Source organism: Nicotiana tabacum, chromosome 15, assembly GCF_000715075.1.
Source record: "Nicotiana tabacum cultivar K326 chromosome 15, ASM71507v2, whole genome shotgun sequence".
Taxonomy (NCBI): Eukaryota; Viridiplantae; Streptophyta; class Magnoliopsida; order Solanales; family Solanaceae; genus Nicotiana; species Nicotiana tabacum.
The window spans coordinates 10869219-10874847 of record NC_134094.1 but is presented as its reverse complement, the minus strand read 5'-3'; positions in this window follow the sequence as shown (position 1 = coordinate 10874847).

Genomic DNA, 5629 nt, shown 5'->3' with positions numbered 1-5629 from the left:
TCTTTTATTGTCTCAAGGCCTGTAACTCCTTGTCTTTTCCTTCACTTGACTATAGAATCTGTAGTCCTGTCATATTTTGATTTACCTCTATCATCCATTTATCACATCTTACTCATAATGCTTCATTTACTTTCTTCTTATTCTCCTGCTAATATTTCTATCTATCACCTTATTATGAAAACTTGTTCAAAATATTCTTTCAGTTTTAGCCCCCCTTGATTCAACTCACTGGCTCTTTGGGTCGCCTAACACTCTCTCTTTACTAGGGACGGGAGCCATACAAACATAAATATTTATCCCTTATAGGATTCCAATGCCAATCTTCTGAAATTTCTAAACATTCTAGTATTCATATCTGATTGTACTATTCTAGAGTGCACCATCTGGGTGTCTCACAAGGATAACCATTACCACGTTTGCAATATCCCTCAGAAATATGAGCTAATGATAACAATCCATCCACAATTTTGGGTTACTCTAACCCCAACTGGATGCTGATACCCTATCCTTCTCTTAAATTATATTTGTTAGCTCCCACAGGGTATAACTGAAATAGGTGTTGTCAAGTGAATATATTTTTGTTACTGTTGAAAGTAACTTAAAATGCTTACATTTCTCTGTCTAAATTATAAATACAGATAATCTTCACTAACTGGGTATCTCATATCCTTCCCCACCTAACTTCTTTTACTTGTTGAAACTTGTATCTACCTTATGATTCTCTCGCTGCTTTTTAGCATAGGGGTAGATATATATTCATGCCTCAGGACTCCTTATCAAGAAGCTCACACGTCGTAGTACACACATGATCTACTGAAGGCCTTACATTTACTCATCATAAGCATGACGCAAAATCGATTTTCTCTGACTCAACTCTTCCACAACCACATTCAATCTCTTACCAACTATCTTTCAGGATGTAGATGTCGTTGTATAACGAATAAAATAGAATTTAGGAGTTTGAATATATTACAACTGAGCTCTACCACACGATCTAGAGTAAGAAAAAAGAGTGACAATCCTAAATGCATTGTAGCCTCCTGCTTATAAGTGTGGTGCACAACACACCCATAAATAAGACTCTACTAGATACGGCTTGTAGACTCCTAGGATACAACTGCTCTGATACCACTTATGTCACGACCCAAACCAATGGGCCACGATGGGCACCCGATGCCTTACCCAACCAAGTACCAACGTAACGTAATTTCCGGCTCATTTACCTATGATAGTATGATACGAAAAATACATTATGTTGGTACTTGGTTGGGTAAGGCATCGGGTGCCCGTCGCGGCCCATTGGTTTGTGTCGTAACAGAAACCTCATGCCAATCACACTCTACATGAAAGAAACCTCGTGCCAATAATACTCCGCACGGAAGAAACCTTGTGCCAATAACACACCGCACGGAAGAAACCTCATGCCAATAACACTCCACACGGAAGAAACCTCGTGCCAATAACACTCCGCACGGAAGAAACCTCGTGCCAATAACACTCCGCACGGAAGAAACCTCGTGCCACAACCAAACAATCATCACAACAATAGTCACAAAAGTCCACATGTAATAAATACAACAATAATACTACAAGCAAGGAAATCCTACAGTTAAATAACAAATATGGAATCAAAGAAAAATAGGTAATTCAACTAAGCATGTTGTACAAATTGCAACTGAGAAATGAAACACGTAGACATGAAAAATTAGACTAAACATGAAGACTACACGTGCTAGAATAACTCATTTAAGATATAAACAGGAAACTACTTAGCAAAGACTAGATTTTCAACATTTAGCCCGTGTACGCACTCGTCACCTCGCGTACACGGCACTTACATATCACAAATTATCACAATAATACCAAATCCTAAGGAGATTTCACCCATACAAGGTTAGACAAGTCACTTGCCTCAAACCAAGCTCAATCAGTCAATAAGAATGCCTTTCCCTCAACTTTCCGACTCCGAATGGCCCAAATCTAGTAGAAAGTAATTTCATACTATAAATATAACTATAAGAAACTAATCTAATTAATGAAATCAAAACTTTAACAAGAAATTAGAAAATCGCCCCAAAACGTCGACCCAAGCCACGTCTCAGAATCAGGTAAAAGTCACAAAATCCGAACACCGTTCAACCACAAGTTCATCCATACCAGAATTACTCAAATCTAATACCAAAACCTCGATCAAAACCTCAAATTTGGTCTAAGAACCTCACACCTTTTCTCCCCAATTATATAACCCAAATCCTTAATTAAATGAAGAAGTTAATGACAGATTAGTTGAATATAATGTAAAACGAGTCGAGAATCCTTACCCAAATATTTCCTCCGAAAATCCCTCAATATCTCGCCTCAATCCGAGTTCTCTAGGTCAAACAATGGATAATGAAATCAAACTCTCGAACTTAGGCCTCTTTTGCTTAGCGATTTCGCATCTGCGAACCCACAGCCGCATCTACGGCACCGCACCTGCGAAATTTCCATCGCAGGTGCGGACTTCACTTATGTCATGACCCAAAATCCACTATAGGTAGTGATGGCATCTAACACCGCCGCTAGGCAAGCCAACAGTGAAAGCTCGACTTAATTACTCATTTTAGTATTTTTGAAATCATAATTTTCTTTAATGAAAAGGTACAAAAATAGAATTTACAGAGTGGATGAAAATAGTTTCACAACTACATTAATGAATAACCCGTAAGCACCCCCAAAACCCGGTGTCACAAGTGTATGAGCCTAAAACTAAGATATATAATAAAATACAAAACCTGTCAGGAATATATAAATAACTCTGAGGAGACTCTGATGGCTGCGGATCGTAACATGAAATGCAACTCACGGTAAGTCCCCGCAACAGTCGTGCCTCCGCGCCCGTAGGACCACCAGACATAAATGTACCTGCACAAAAGTGTGCAGCAAGTGTAGTATGAGTACGTAAATTAATGTGTACCCAGTAAGTATCTAGCCTAACCCCGGAGGAGTAGTGACAAGGGGTAGACATCGACACTTACTAGTAGTCCAATAATATCAGGTACAGTAAAGAGGTAAACAAATATGAAGGCAGAATAAATAAACAAAATAAACAAGTATAAATACGTGGTACAATCCTCCTTTCAACAATAGGCTCAAGCTCTCAATTAGCAAATTTCCTCCTCAACCGGAGCGCATATATATATATATATATATATATATATATATATATATATATATATATATATATATATATATATATAAAATAGACCTCACCGAATAGGTCATTATAATTCAAATCCAGAAAAACTCACAGGTATACTGGCTTCTTGCTAAATATTACGCACGATTCCATGAGGATATTTTATATAAATGCCGAGGTGTACGACCCGATCCTATCATAATCTGTGTGCACTGCCGAGGGTCGAACGACACGAATCATAGATGCATCTATTAAACTGCCGAGGCAAATGGTCGGTTCCCATGAGAGTGTGGTACATAAATCCTGCTGAGACGAACGGCCCGATCCCATTGGAATAAGAAGTTGTAACGGGTCCTTTACCCCACTTACGAATAAATGTGTGAGTTATAATTTCTTTAACAAAAACTTTTCAATGAAAACATATATATCGCGGAAACATTTCGTAAGAGGAGTACAATTATTTTGTGACTAATCATGAAACTCGTGAAGTCTCTACAATAGCAAGTCCAGTCTTAACTAGTAATGTGAAATAAAATAATTTGACAAACAAGAGATAACTCAAATAGTACAATTATAACTTGGCGTGAACTGAGTCTACCTGGACAATAACATGAATGTAGCAACGTACGGACTCTCGTTACCTTGTGCGTACGTAACCCCCGCAACAAGTAGCAAATATTAATTACAACACCTAGGGGTAGCTTCGCCCTCACAGAGTTAGCAGGAGACTTACCTCGCTCCGAAGTTCCATAACCGGCTCCAACGCCTTTCTAACACCTCAAACCAGTGCATGTCGCTCCAAAACTAGTCAAACAATGTGCAAACCCATAAAAATATACTCTAATACTCGCAAAAAATCAATTTAGAAAAATTCCCAACTTCGCTCGAAAAGTCGACAAAGCAACCCTTGGGCCCACGTGCGAACTCAAATATATAATTTATTCCCAATTTCATGCTAAAATTCGTGGTCAAAATCGAAAAATACATATTTCTAGGTTTTTTTTCAAAACTCCAAATTTCTACTAATTCCCATGTTTAAATCCATATATATACCGTGTATTTGACTAGAAATAGGTGGAAATTACTTACCTTGACATAGATGATGAAAATCTCCCATTGAAGCCTCTCCAAAATCGCCCAAACCAAGAGAGAAATGGGCTAAATCCCGCTTTAAAATAATTCTGCCCAGGCCGGACCTTCATCACGTTCGCGACCCACTGAACGCGTTCGCGATGCTCAGCTGACTCTTCCCCCTTCGCGTTCACTTTCCATGCTCCGCGTTCGCGAAGGACAAACAACCTCAGGCCCAGCTCCCCATTTCCTTCTACGCGTTCGCGACTGGCCCTTTGCGTTCGCGTAGGTTCCTCAGGCACCCCTCCGTGTTCGCGACCTCTGTGTCGCATTCGCGATGAGTAATATCCCACATCCCCACAAATCCTTCTTCGCGAACGCGGTCGCCTCCACGCGTTCGCGATGACGGACACCAGAACCAGCATCAGCAACAACAAAACATGGGAAAAATGACCCGAAACCAACCTGAAACACACCCGAGGCCCTCGGGACCCCTTCCAATCACACAACCAGCTCCATAACATAACACGGACCTGCTCAAGGCCTCAAATCACATCAAATGACATCGAAATCATGAATCGCACCCCAATTCGGCCTTAATGAACTTTAAAACTTCAAACCTCTATATTCGATGCCGAAACCTATCAAATCACGTCCGATTGACCTTAAATTTTGCATGCAAGTCATATTTAACATTACAGACCCACTCCAACTTTCAGAATTAGAATCCGACCCCAATATCAAAAAGTCCACTCCCGGTCAAACTTCCAAAAACCTCCAACTTCCAACTTTCGTCAAATGACCCCAAAATGACCTACAGACCTCCAAATCGACATCCGGACGCGCTCCTAAGACTAGAATCACCATACGGAGCTATTCCCAGGCTCGGAATTCCAAACGGATCGGACATTAAAATACACTTCAACCCAAATTTATGAAATCCTTCCAAAATGTCAACTTTCCACAATAGGCGTCGAAACGCTCTCGGGTCATCCATACCTAATACGGACATACGCCCAAATCCAAAATCATCATACGAGCCTGTTGGACCTTAAAATCCCATCCTGAGTTTGTTTACTCAAAAGTCAAACCTTAGTCAATTCCTCTTATTTAAAGCTTCTGAAATTAGAATTTTCTTTTCAAATCAACTCTGAACTTCCCTAAATTCAATTCCGACCACAGGTACAAGTCGTAATACCTGAAGTGAATCTACTCATGGCCTCAAACCACTGAACGATGTGCTAGAGGTCAAAACGACTGGTCGGGTCATTACAACTTAAGTCCCATGGGTCCGCTTTTGCGAGAAAAGGGTCGCACCTGCGCGTGCGTGCCTGTGACAAAACGCGTCGCACCTGCGACTCAGTCGCTACTGAGCATCAC